Source organism: Anabrus simplex, chromosome 2 (genome assembly GCF_040414725.1).
Source record: "Anabrus simplex isolate iqAnaSimp1 chromosome 2, ASM4041472v1, whole genome shotgun sequence".
Taxonomy (NCBI): Eukaryota; Metazoa; Arthropoda; class Insecta; order Orthoptera; family Tettigoniidae; genus Anabrus; species Anabrus simplex.
Window position 1 is genome coordinate 7404159 of NC_090266.1, and position 14803 is coordinate 7418961.

General features: G+C 40.6%; 1 protein-coding gene across 1 annotated transcript in view; it reads left to right on the top strand.

The window, feature by feature from the left end:
* Positions 1 to 14803, top strand: part of LOC136863901 (dynein beta chain, ciliary-like) — a 5220903-nt gene that overhangs the window by 5152116 nt on the left and 53984 nt on the right. The gene's annotated exons all lie outside the window — the stretch shown is intronic.

The window sequence follows — 14803 nt, forward strand, 5'->3', positions numbered from 1 at the left end:
CGCAATGTGGTTCTTCTTTACGTGCGTGTAAGAGAAACGTTTCTTAAAAATCGTTTGGTGCAATTCAGTTATTTGCATTCACGTATAGCCCAAAATATTAGTATTATTTACAATTAAATGTAAGTATCTTCTATGGATAGGAGTCTCCAAATTAGATATTGACAATGTCATTTTTGCTTGAATGGAATGGTATAGGTCCAGTCACCGAGGCTTTCAACTCGAACTAGTTACTCCTCTCTTAAGTTTACATTTTGTTGAGGACATTAAAAATGCGCTCAGCCCTGATGTACCTTGGGCTTTGCAAACAAATAAATTGATACCTAAAAATAAAGAAATAAAATTACTGTGGTAAGATGTGATGTAACTTTCATGGTAGCCAATAAGAAAATGTATTAACGTCTCAAATATATTATGTATTACTCTCGTTGCTCGGCCATTAGTGACCGACTACACTGTATTGAGGCAATTAATTAAAAGTGGATAATAAAGGGGATGTGGCTGGATAGGTTTGTGGCGAAATAACATAAAAACTAAGAACAAAGTGGCCCTTTATTGAATGAAATCAATCATAACAATTCTTTCTTGATGAAATCTCTGGCTGTAAATTCAATTTTTCCAATAATTTTAAATTTCATTCTTTTGTTTTTACAAATTTTGAAATCTGTTAAATAAGCCTTTCGATGTCTCTCCTTCACTGGTTTCCATCTTGAAGATATTAGATTAACTAACGGCAGAGTGACCCCGGAAACGGAGCAATACATAATACATTTGGGAAGTTAGTAAAGCTTGTTTTATTGCCCACCATGAGAATTACTACCGGCTTCATAACATCTTATCGCAGTAAATTAATTTCTTTATAATATTCATTAATTTGAATTCTGGAAATTAATCCCTTCAGAACAAAAGCAAAATGAAAGTTTATTACTTGCATATCCTCTCTTAAGTATTTAAATCTCATTAGAGTCAACCTAATTCTGTTCATTATTAATTATCCATAATAATATAAGCTTGAATACCCCCAAGATCGTATAATTCCCACTCTGAATTAAATCACATCTGGCCTTGTGGTCACCAAAACTTATTTTATCCTAAGAACTTGATTCTGAACAATGTTCATGAAAATCATCACTTCACTTTCATATTTCCTAATTCTCACATGAATTATGGCATGATTTATAATTTTTTAAACATTAACGCTTTCTTATATAAATCTTCATTAATGTCATTAATGGTGTAATTAATTATTCTTTGACATGATTCTTATGGTCAATCTCATTCATTATTTAAGACTTATAATCAATTAAATTCTTTAGAAATATTGAAACTAAGTTCAATACTTCAGAATTAATTAATTCTTTATTTTTCAACATTAATTCATGTTTTCTTTGCAAGTTGCTTTCCGTCACACAGACAAAGATAGGTCTTATGGCGACGATGGGACACCAAAGGGCTAGGAGTGGGAAGGAATTGGCCGTAGTCTTAATTAAAGTATAGGCACAGAATTTGCCTGGTGGGAAAAGGGGAAACCATGGAATACCACCTTCAGGGCTGCCGACAGTGGGGTTCGAACCCACTATCTCCCGAATACTGGATACTGACAGCACATAAGCGACTGCAGCTATCGAGCTCGGTAAATTCATGTTTAAAGGTCCTAATATTTATATTTATATTTATATTTATATTTATATTTATATTTATATTTATATTTATATTTATTAGTGATTAATTATTAATTGTATCTATTCTAATATTATAATTAGGGAAGATTTAACACTGAAGATTGATTATTACTCCCAGAATAATTTAATTACGTCACTTTCTGTTTCCTTCCACTCAGTTAATTACTTTAATTACTTTTGTTCGGCTTGTACAAAGTTGTCATTTCATTGACCCTCCCATTTTATATATTCTTTAATGATCTGTTCTTCCAATTAAGTATTACTGCTTCAGAAACCATGTATTTGTAAGTGTTTAAATTAGGTTCACATGGAACACTTTCAGTATCAGATAATATCCGGAGTTCGACCGCGGCATAACATGTCTCTTGAGCAAGAACACATGGCAATAAAATGACATCAGAAACTGTACAGCAATCATAATCCAATGTACATCATATATTAATTTAATATTTATGAATTAGACTAGCATGACTTTTATAATTTTTATTTGCATTAACTGATAGCAAGAAATATAACGCAGATGACATTTTTTGACGTTCCATTCTATTACAAGGTTGGTGACTGAATGGGTAGGAAATCGCTTCACACTTCTATCATTCTCATTTCAATACAACAGGACTTTGGGAAATAGTGGAAATAAAGAATAGTTCCTATCTCCACTGCTATTTATTACGTTAATAAGGATTAATAGCCATTTCATTTATCATTTGTTGTTGAGGCTTCTACAGAATGATTATTAAATTTTATGGGCTACCTGCTGCATCTCTAGCAGCACGTGCTCGTTAATATCATTCATTTCACGAAATATACGCTCCGAATTAAATAAACGTTCACGGATGCCATAATTGGGCAATCATTCGCTTCATGAGCAAATCTTTGAACACATAATTTCCTCAACTCTCTTTGTTTAATTATTCTCTACTCATTTCAGATTTATCATTGATTGAGGTTTTGAAGATCATGTATCAACACTCTACGAAGAATGCAGTATCTACTATTAAACAATTCATCTCAGCTCAAACTTGTATTCAAAAAACTCAAAATTGTTAAATTAATTCGTTAATGATCAATGAAGTCATTTATTATTAAATATCATTATGTGTTATTCAAATTTAAAGTTATCTGATTTGAAGATTGCAACCTCCACTCCATTACTGCCTCTGTGCATCAGTGGTAGAATGTCAGCCTCGGGATCAAAATATAGCGGGTTCAAACCCAGGAGTGGTAGTCGGAATTTAGAAAGGCGGAAGAAAGTCAATTCGACACTCCATATCGTACGAAGTTGGCATGTAAAAGATCTCTGTTGACACATTTGGTGTTTACCCGACAAAATTCATTAATGCTCAGTCAAGACGCCCAAGAAAGTTCAGGTTTACTCGGTCTGCCATCTAGTGTGCCTAGGGTAACACAGAACGTCAAAATTGACGAGCAGACAGCCAGATAGCGTCAAATTGAAATGACTGCACACGGCAGCTGAGGCCATACGAGTATTCTTATTATTACTCCATTACTTATAAGCGTTACGCTACAATATTCATGCTTCTATTCTACTAACACCTAGTACATAATGAAGTGATAAAAAATTACTTACACCTCAATTTTCAAAGAAAAATCAACGTTAAGAAGATCATATTATTATCTACTGAAATGGAAAGTTGATTACATAAAATGTTACTTCAATTTCTATAATGTTAGTCGATTCCTTCTGCTGGACACTCATTGTGTCTTAATCCTCATTTTCGGCTGCTCCGCTTCATAGACCTGGGTACGTAACTCCCTTGTAAGCTGCTGATCCACAGTTTTTGATGTGTTGTCCCACGATGATGTTTCAGTAGCTTAAACTGTTATGATCACATATAAACTCATTAGATCATTCCTCCTGAATAACACTTCATTGCTACTGACGATAAGATCCTACTATTTCACATTAATATTTCACTTCACTTTGGCTATCACATGATTATCGATTAAGTTTCGAGTACAGCAAGGAGACAATGCTGCTTCAGGTAAGACACAAACGTCTAGCCTCGGCCGTATAATGAGCTTAGCTTGCTGCTGTCGGTAGGGGAGTTGTGTGCGTCCCACACCACCTTGTCAGCAATTTTGCCGAGCGAGCACCGGAGGTCATTGACCCCGGCCAAGGTCAATGACCCCGTGACGTCATCACCACGTGCTTTTGTGTGTAAACAAAGCCACGTTCTCTTGTTTGTAAACAAAGCCACGTGCTTTTAGACAGCTAACCTGAGTGCTGCGCTCTTTGCGGCACTAAACCTCACCGGCGGGAAATTTGAATCTTAGCGCGAAATTTGAATTTGAAACAAACCCACGTAATTTTTGACAGCTGTCATCCTCCATCTTTAACAACAACGCATCGCTAACCTCAGTGCTGCCATCTGGACGGCAATAAACTTCATGGTTGCCACCTTAGCTACGTGGTAGCGGGAAATTTGAAATTCCACATGCTTTTTTGACAGTCATGTGCTTTGTGACAGCTGTCATCGGCCATCTTTAAACAAGAACGCATCGTTCTCCCATCTTTACGACAGTAAACCTTACGGGCGGGCAATTTGAAATTCCACGTGCTTTTGTTTGTAAACAAAGCCACGCGCTTTTTTTGCCAGCTGACAGCGGCCACCTTCAAACAACAGAGCACCGTGCTGCTATCTTTACTTCACTAAACCTCGTCCTTGGGCATGTGGGGGCGGGCAATTTGACATTACAAGTGCTTTCTTGACAGCTTTCAGTGGCCATCTTTAATCAACGGAGCATCGTGTTGCTATCTTTACGACACTAAACCTTACGGCTAATACCTTAGAACGTGGTGGCGGGCAATTTAAAAAATTCCACGGGCTTTTATGACAGCTGTCAGCCGCTATATTTAACTACATGCACTTGGCTTACTGCCATCTTGACGGAAGTAAACTTTATAGCGTGGGACTTAGCCACGCCGCAAGCAAGCAAATTGCCTTTCTCAAATTACTAGATCATAGTTATAAAGCAAGCTGTCCTTCTCAACATACTTACCGAGCTGCGCTTTTGAACGCACTATTATCTTAGTTTTTTAATCCAAGATGCTTCTAGAGACGGCGGCTAATGGCGATTGCTCAAGATGGCGGCTATAAATGAGCTCTTATCAGACGGTCTAGGGGGCGATTGCGAAAGATGGCGGCTATACACAGACTCATACAGAGAGAGCTACCTTGGAGGCTATTGCAAAAGATGGCGGCTATACATAGGCTGTTATAGCTTCCTCCACCTCCTGCTCCTCCTCTGTCAAGGCATAGCTTTATCGAACAAGTTTAAACCTGCATCGCGAAGGCTAGAGTGATCAGGTGCCCCAGCGATGACGTGATCATAGTTGTGCATGTTTAGACTTGTTCGTTCGCTGAAAGCTTTAGTCTTCGAGATACACTGATATAAAGTAGAGCGCAAACATGACGAGAACATTAATAGTTGTACATGGCTTTAAAGTAAACGGCAATAAATTTGTGTTTAAAGAGGTGGATGTGTTAGATTGCAGTGTGTTGTGGACACCGTACCTTGTTAGTTTAGTATTTAGTCCACCTTTCCGTTACTGTTTACAAACAGATGAAGATAAAAAGCAGACTGAATGGATCGAAAATATTTAGGTTTGAAGTGGGAAGAAAAAGTAATACAATATCGTTTTCTGTCTTTAATGATGAACGCACATTTTTCAAGGGCTTATCTTGCTTTTTAAAGGGTTGTGAAAAGAAGGAATGGCTGTGTGAGTATTTACCATCATCGTGTGAAATTATCGACATGCATGAATTAGGGTGTCCATCATTTAAAACTCTTCACAAGGAGCATAGTGAAGAAACAAATAAACAATCGTTAAAATATGTGTGCATGCTCTTTGATTGGTTGTGTTGCAGTGCATGCCGGGAGGTGAACAATATATGTAAACTGCAGTGTCGAAATAACGTTAGTTTGAAAGAAACATTTGCAGAGTAAAGACATCATGTCATTTCTAAAAGATACTAAGTGTAACGCAGTTGAAAAAGCAATCGTAAAGTTTTATGCATGCAAAAGGAAATCATACACTTTTACTGAAGAAGAGTTAAATGCATTACCGAAGGCATTTTTGTTATTGTAGCTGCGAATGCTGTAAAGAAGATTTGGGATAAGGTGCCTCGTGAGTGGACTCAAGATCCTGTTTTGTCAGAGCTTCAAGCGTGTAGTTTACATCATGAACACGTGAGTTTAGGTATAGGAGACCTTCTGTGAGACAGTTTCGTACATGTCAACTGATTAAACTGTATCACGGACCTAAAACTAACGAGTTGTCTTCGCTTAAAAACAATTATCATGGCTGCGAAATGGGTAAACAAGAAAAAGGTGGAGAAACTTGCTGGGAGAAAGATGAGGAAGCATGCTGGGAATGGTCTCATTAATAAAGTGAGCTTCATCATCCTTGCTGGTCTAGAACATGACCTGACGTTCGCTTGGCACGTGGTGTTCCTGGTATTAACATGTTAGATGTTGCCTGCAAAGAGCAGTACCTTGCTTATCGACAAAACAATCGTAAACTAAGACGTGTAGCTGATCAAAATCTGAATCGTAAAGCTATTCTGCGTGTGTCGTCACCTATTACTACAGTTTCCGAGAAGATTGCTATCTTTTTGTTGTCGGGGCAATAAAATGAAAACTGAGCGGCAAAGGCAGTAAAATATAGAATTGTCAAAACATATTGCAGGTGTTGTTTAATATTAATCCTACAGTCCTAGTAATAATGTTAACTCAGAAGAAAGGAGAGATAGACGATCGAGAATTAAAAAGCACACACAAGATTTAAAGTAACACACTTTATTAATCCATGAATTAAAGCTGTTATTAAAACCAAGCCATTTAACATACAGTTCATTCCCACGACGTCGAATAACACGTTCAACTAAATAGTGAACAGGATATTTTGTTTTCTGCAGTTCTTCGATGTAGAATCCTCCTTCAATAGGCTGTCCTCTGAGATAGCGAAATAAATACGTAACTGGATTAGTAAGCTTAACACTCCTAATTTAAAAAATGTCAGTGCTCGAGTTGGGAATATATTCTTTTGCAAAGATAGACTTGTGTTTGCTGATGCGAAAGAAATCACCTTCTTTAAAGCGATAGCGGCGTGGATCAGCTGTTTTACTTACAAGATGAATAGCATCTATATGACGTGTATTCCTTGTTACAAGGCGTGGATTTGTTCCGATAGTGCGATGAGGTGAATTGTTGTAGGTAGATACAAGTCTAGGTAGCAGATCAACCTTGTGCTGTAAATTCTCGCCACATCATTGTTTTCGGTGTACGAATAAAGCGTGCTGCAACACTTGCCTTGAGATTGCTGAACATTCACTAGTGTTGAATGCAAAGTAAATTGAGGTAAACAGAAAAATCCTTGTTGTAAAACTCTTTACCCTGATCAGTTTGAAGAAGCTTTGGGCAGCGTTTCGATTCTTCAGCAATATGTTTAGATGCTTCTTTAACTTGAGCTGCTGACTTAGAACACACAGGTTGTGTAAAAGCAAACTTCGAGTACACATCGATAACAGTAAGTAGATACATATACCCCTTATTCCTAGATGCGTATTGAATCATTTCTACTAAGTCTGCTTGCCAGAGATCATCTTTCCCTCTTGTAATAACGTGTCTGCGACAGTAGATGCGACGAGGTGGTTTATGCAACTCATGTGCAATGTTTACTTTATCACGTGAGATCTTCTCCTGACGAGCAATTACAGAATGATATCGGCATGTTGTAATTCTCTCTCTATTTCTAGAATATCTGATTCATGACCTGTGTGACCAGCATCTTGCGATGCTCTTAGAAGTTGTAAACGTTCAATGAGTAACTTTGGTTCATTCCAGTACCTTACGTCCACAAACGGCAACAAAAGGCTTGTAGATAACATCAAGACCTAGTGCAGTTCAGTGTCCAGTAATCGGGAGATAGTGGGTTCGAGCCCCACTGTCGGCAGCCGTGAAGATGGCTTTCCGTGGTTTCCCATTTTCACACCAGGCAAATGCCAGGGCTGTACCTTAATTAAGGCCACGGCTGCTTCCTTCCACTTCCTAGGCCTTTCCTCTCCCCATCGTCGACATAAGACCTATCTGTGTCGGTGCGACGTAAAGCAAGTATAGCAAAAAATGTGCAGTCGGAAACAGCTTAGAAAAAAACTCACGATACTTGTAAATCTTATTTGCATTTACAGCTCCTGTTCTCTTGTAATTACGTCGTGTTGCGTCAGTAGCAAAAATATTGCTTTATATTTTTAAGATCATCTTGTAAACTAATATCCTTGTCAGGTATTCGTGAGGAAAGAAGTTCTAAGAGTACTTTTGTAGGTATATAGGTAACAACTTTTGCAATAAGTGTGTTTGCTATTAATCTCAATATTTGAATTTCCTATCCAGAAACAGTCGTCTTCGTAGCGAATAACATAGGTGGTGTCAGTTTGTCCTGTAAAACTTTTTTCTATATAAGGTGCAAAAAGAGATCCATAGGTATCGTGAATAAAAGTTCTGAACCGATTACGATACTCTGGCGTGATCATAAACTCATAGAAAGGTGGTAGATATTGAGTCAATGTAGTAGGTGTTTCAGCAATAACATCTGTAGTTAAAAACTCAACACGCTAAGATGGTGATGTATCCTTATGTTTTTTCCTTATCCTCCTCTTCTTGATCTGAATCTTGCTTCTTCTATTCCTCATCCTGCTTCTCTTGTTTATGCTTCTCTTCTTCTTCTTCTTCTTCATCTTCACGTTTCACTCTATTATATGATGTTTGCATAGAAGCAAAATTGGTAGCAGACTGCGGAGATGAAGTAGAATTAAAAATTTCCTTGAGTGGTGTACGTAGTTGTGTTATTAAAAATAAATCCGTGTCTGCTTGAATACGTTTAATATCGTTTCAAGCTTGGATGATACGTTTTGTGATCACCTTGCTAGATGTTAACATGATGATGGTTTATGATCAAGTAGTCCCTGTACATACATACATTATCATCATAGAATGTTATGCCTTTCAGCGTTCAGTCTGCAAGCCTCTGAGAAATTACTAAACGTCGCCACAATCCCGATTTGCAACTAGTGTTGTGGCCTCATTTAGTTCTATACCTCGTATCTTTAAATCGTTAGAAACCGAGTCTAAACATCGTCGTCTTGGTCTCCCTCTACTTCTCTTACCCTCCATAGCAGAGTCCAGAGTTCTCCTAGGTAACCTATCCTCCTCCATTTGCCTCATATGACCGCACCACCGAAGCCGGTTTATGCGTACATCTTCGTCCACCGAGTTCATTCGTAAATTAGCCTTTATCTCATCATTACGAGTAACCTCCTTCCATTGTTCCCACCTGTTTTTACCAGCAATCATTCTTGCTACTTTCATGTCTGTTACTTCTAACTTATGAATGAGCTATCCTGAGAACACCCAAATTTCGCTCCTGTAAAATTGGTCTGAAAACAGAACGATGTAAAGATAGTATCGTCTGGGAGCTGAATTCCTTCTTCCAGAATACTGATGAACGCAACTGCGAGCGCACTGCATTAGATTTACTACACCTAGATTCAGTCTCACTTATTATACACTGACTGACAGAGCAAATGCAACACCAAGAAGGAGTGGTTCAAAAGGGATGAAAGTTGGGGAGAAAACAGAGATGGCACGGACGAATAATTGATGTTTATTTCAAACCGATATGCAGGTTACACAATGCGCACGGCATCGACTCAGTAGGATGTAGGACCACCGCGAGCGGCCATGCACGCAGAAACACGTCGAGGTACAGAGTCAATAAGAGTGCGGATGGTGTCCTGAGGGATGGTTCTCCATTCTCTGTCAACCATTTGCCACAGTTGGTCGTCCGTACGAGGCTGGGGCAGAGTTTGCAAACGGCGTCCAATGAGATCCCACACGTGTTCGATTGGTGAGAGTTCCGGAGAGTACGCTGGCCACGGAAGCATCTGTACACCTCGTAGAGCATGTTGGGAGATGCGAGCAGTGTGGGGACGGGCATTATCCTGCTGAAACAGAGCATTGGGCAGCCCCTGAAGGTACGGGAGTGCCACTGGCCGCAGCACATGCTGCACGTAGCGGTGGGCATTTAACGTGCCTTGAATACGCACTAGAGGTGACGTGGAATCATACGCAATAGCGCCCCAAACCATGATGCCGCGTTGTCTAGCGGTAGGGCGCTCCACAGTTAGTGCCGGATTTGACCTTTCTCCACGCCGACGCCACACTCGTCTGCGGTGACTATCACTGACAGAACAGACGCGTGACTCATCGGAGAACACGACGTTCCGCCATTCCCTCATCCAAGTCGCTCTAGCCCGGCACCATGCCAGGCGTGCACGTCTATGCTGTGGAGTCAATGGTAGTCTTCTGAGCGGACGCCGGGAGTGCGGGCCTCCTTCAACCAATCGACGGGAAATTATTCTGGTCGATATTGGAACAGCCAGGGTGTCTTGCACATGCTGAAGAATGGCGGTTGACGTGGCGTGCGGGGTTGCCACCGCTTGGCGGCGGATGCGCCGATCCTCGCGTGCTGACGACACTCGGGCTGCGCCTGGACCCCTCGCACGTGCCACATGTCCCTGCGCCAACCATCTTCGCCACAGGCGCTGCACCGTGGACACATCCCTATGGGTATCGGCTGCGATTTGACGAAGCGACCAACCTGCCCTTCTCAGCCCGATCACCATACCCCTCGTAAAGTCGTCTGTCTGCTGGAAATGCCTCCGTTGACGGCGGCCTGGCATTCTTAGCTATACACGTGTCCTGTGGCACACGACAACACGTTCTACAATGACTGTCGGCTGAGAAATCACGGTACGAAGTGGGCCATTCGCCAACGCCGTGTCCCATTTATCGTCCGCTACGTGCGCAGCACAGCGGCGCATTTCACATCATGAGCACACCTCAGTGACGTCAGTCTACCCTGCAATTGGCATAAAGTTCTGACCACTCCTTCTTGGTGTTGCATTTGCTCTGTCAGTCAGTGCATTGCTATCCTGGGAGAACACACAACCTAAATACTTAAAATTATCTACCTGTTCTAGTTTTGTATCACCAATCTGACATTCAATTCTGTTGAATTTCTTACCTACTGACATCAATTTAGTTTTCGAGAGGCTAATAATCATACCATACTCATTGCACATATTTTCAAGTTCCAAGATATTAGACTGCAGGCTTTCGGCACAGTCTGCCATTAAGACCAAGTCGTCAGCATAGGCCAAACTGCTTACTACGTTTCCACCTAAGTGAATCCCTCCCTGCCATTTTATACCGTTCAGCAGGTGATCCATGTAAACTACGAACAGCAAAGGTGAAAGATTACAGTCTTGTCTAACCCCTGTAAGTACCCTGAACCAAGAACTCATTCTACCATCAATTCTCACTGAAGCCCAATTGTCAACATAAATGCCTTTGATTGATTTTAATAATCTACCATTAATTCCATAGTCCCCCAGTGTAGTGAACACCCTTTCCCTCGGTACCCTGTCATATGCTTTCTCTAGACATACGAAATATAAACACAACTGCCTATTCCTCTCGTAGCATTTTTCAATTATCTGATCCTGACAGCCTCTCTGTGGTCTGAAACCACACTGGTTTTCATCCAGCTTCCTCTCAACGACTGATCGCACCCTCCCTTCCAAGATGCCAGTGAATACTTTGCCTGGTATGCTAAGCAATGAGATACCTCGATAGTTGTTGCAATCCGTGCTGTTCCCTTGCTTACAGATAGGTGCAATTACTGCTTTTGTCCAATCTGAAGGTACATTACCAACACTCCACGATAATTTTGCTACTTTATCAAGCCATTTCATCCCTGCCTTCCCGCTATACTTCACCATTTCAGGTCTAATTTCATCTATTCCTGCTGCCTTATGACAATGGAGATTTTTTACCATCCTCTCCACTTCCTCAAGCGTAATTTCACCAACATGATTTTCCTCCTCCCCATGAGCTTGGGTGTTTGCAACACCACCAGGATGATTTCCTTTTGCATTGAGAAGGTGTTCAAAATATTCCCTCCACCTCTCCAGCGATTTCCTGGGATCTATTATGAGTTCACCTGAATTACTCAAAACACTGTTCATTTCCTTTTGCCCTCCCTTCCTAAGATTCTTCGTTACTGTCCAGAAAGGTTTCCCTGCTGCTTGACCTAGCCTTTCCAGGTTATTACCAAAATCTTCCCATGACTTCTTTTTGGATTCGACAACTATTTGTTCTGCTCTGTTTCTTTCATATACGTACAAATCCATGTCAGCCTCGGCCCTTGTTTGGAGCCATTTCTGATAGGCCTTCTTTTGATGTTTACAGGCTGCTCTCACTTCATCATTCCACCAAGATGTTTGCTTTTCACATCTTTTCACACAGTTGTTATTAGGGATTCCCTTGCTGCTTCTACTATTGCATCTCTGTGTGTCACCCATTCACTTTCTATATCCTGAACCTGCTTACTGTCTACTGTTCGAAACTTCTCACTAATCACATCCATGTACTTCTGTCTAATTTCCTCGTCCTGCAGACAGATTTCACTTTATCTACCCTAGGCCTAGAGATACTTAGTTCACTACAGATCAGATAGTGGTCTGTATCATCGAAAAATCCGCGAAAAACTCGTACATTCATAACAAATTTTCTGAATTCAAAGTCCGTTAACATATAGTCTATTATGGATCTGGTACCCCTAGCCTCCCATGTGTAGCGGTGAATAGCGTTATGCTTGAAGAATGTATTCGTAACAGCTATACACATACTAGCACAGAAGTCCAGCAAACGCAACCCATTCCCATTAGCTTCCATATCTTCCCCACATTTACAAATCACCCTTTCGTATCCTTCAGTTCTATTTCCAACTGTCGCATTGAAATCGCCCATTAGCACTATTCTATCCATGCTGTTGACCCTGACCACGATGTCACTCAATGCTTCATAAAACGTGTCAACTTCATCCTCATCTGCACCCTCATATGGTGAATACACGGACACAATTTTTGTCCTCATTCCTCCAACTGACAAACCTACCCACATCATTCGCTCATTTACGTGCCTAACAGATACTATGTTCCGTGCAATGGTATTCCTGATAAAGAGCCCTACCCCAGACTCTGCCCTTCCCTTTCCAACACCCGTGAAGTATACTTTATAATCTCCTATCTCTTCCTCATTATCTCCCCATACCCGAATATCACTTACTCCTAGCACATCCAGATGCATCCTCTGTGCTGAGTCAGCCAGTTCTACCTTCTTTTTTCCATAAGTCCCATTAATATTGATAGCTCCCCATCGAATTCCATTTCGTTCGCCAAGTTGTTTCCAAGGAGTCCCTCGCCTGTCAAATGGGAGTGGAACTCCATTACTCCCATAGGTCCGAGGCTTGCTTAAAATGTTCTGAGCTCGATAAATTCATGAAGCAGGATGCTACCCTACTTGCACATAGTCCAAGTAAGGATCTCTCCTCTAACCGGTTATGGACCACCGGTGAATAGATAAAATCTTGCCGCCTGAGCACAAGGAGGGCCACGACTCAGAATATGTGCGAGATGACCACTCCTATTCCATAGCATCTGGTATCCCGACTCTCAAGACCACTTACTAGGCCACTCAGTCGTTGCCCGTGGTTCACGAACTAGGACGTGACTACAGTAACCCATTTCTGTGTTAATGCATGTAAAATGATCGAAACCCATCCGTTATCATTAATGCTGAATATCACTTTCTTTATCAATAACTAAAAAGCTGTACCGATGTGATGACCAACATGTAGACCCACATAGTTTACAGTAATTGAATGTCATTTCAGTGTTAATATGTTCGTCATACACATGATGCATGTTGCGCTCATGTTGTCGAAAAAGCACAACTATATTTTTGTTGTGGCGTATCAACTGCTTAGGCACACGAAAAGAGGTTTTTCATAAATTGTTGCAAACCATATATTTATGTCATCCAATACTAAAGAATGCACGAATAACGTTTTGTTGTTCTGTTGCGACATCGTAAAGATCTTAAGAGAATTAGGAAGCACATCGTCTGGTGATGGTACTTGCTCATGCGAATTAAATTCGAAATAACTTACGTCATCTTTAACTAAATCCTGCATTACAGTTTGTAGAATAGTATACAGCGGTTGATAGTGTGACTTTGCAAAATCGTAAATATTCTCGAAGTGTATACCACTTAAAGAAGTAATGAGTGTGAATAAAAGATTTGTTTTCCCGCATCCCGGCCGGAATTATATAACTCAGCGAACAGTAAAAGGAAAGAACGTTCCATGACGTTTTCTTGTAGTTTTACTAGAACTAGGTCAGAGATGTGGTACAATGTCGCTAACAGGTAGTGTGTCCTCTGCTTTATAATCCCGATGATAACTGAAACATAAAGTAGGCAATAGTAATGTATATATCAAACGAAACAAGAGGTAATTGTTAGTTTATCATTTGCTCTTGACGAGTAAAGTCGTGTATAGAATGGTGAAACAGCGATATCCAAACGACATGAAGAAGAAGAAAGCAAAAACTGTTGGAAGGAAAGTTGTTAAAAATCCTGCACAAAAAGCTATTCGAGGGGAATACAATCTTCTTGTAGCTATAACTATGGCTCTACAGTAGTATAAGTCACGGGTTCTTCCGCCTCCTCCTCCTCAGGCCCTCCTCAGAGGCTTCCTCCTCCCGCGGGAAATGTGAATTTTGGCGCGAGATTTGAATTTGTAAACAAAGCCACCTGTTTTTGACAGCTGGCATCCGCCATCTTTAAACAATAACGCATCGCTAGCCTCAGTGCTGCTATCTTGACGGCCCTGAACCTTAGTGCCGCCATCTTTATGACAACGGGCGGGTAATTTGAATCTTAGCGCGTGATTGGAATTTGTAAACAAAGCCACGTGCTTTTTTGACAGCCAAGTGCTTTTTTGAGAGCTGCCATCCGCCATCTTGCATCGCAAACCTCAGTGGTGCCATTTTAACGGCAAAAAAACCTTAACAACAACTCATCGCTAACCTCGAGCGCTACCATCTTAATGGCACTAAAATTATATTCACATGGTGGCGTGCAATTTCCACGTTCGTTTTTAGCAACTGTCATCCGATATCTTGCATTGCTAACCT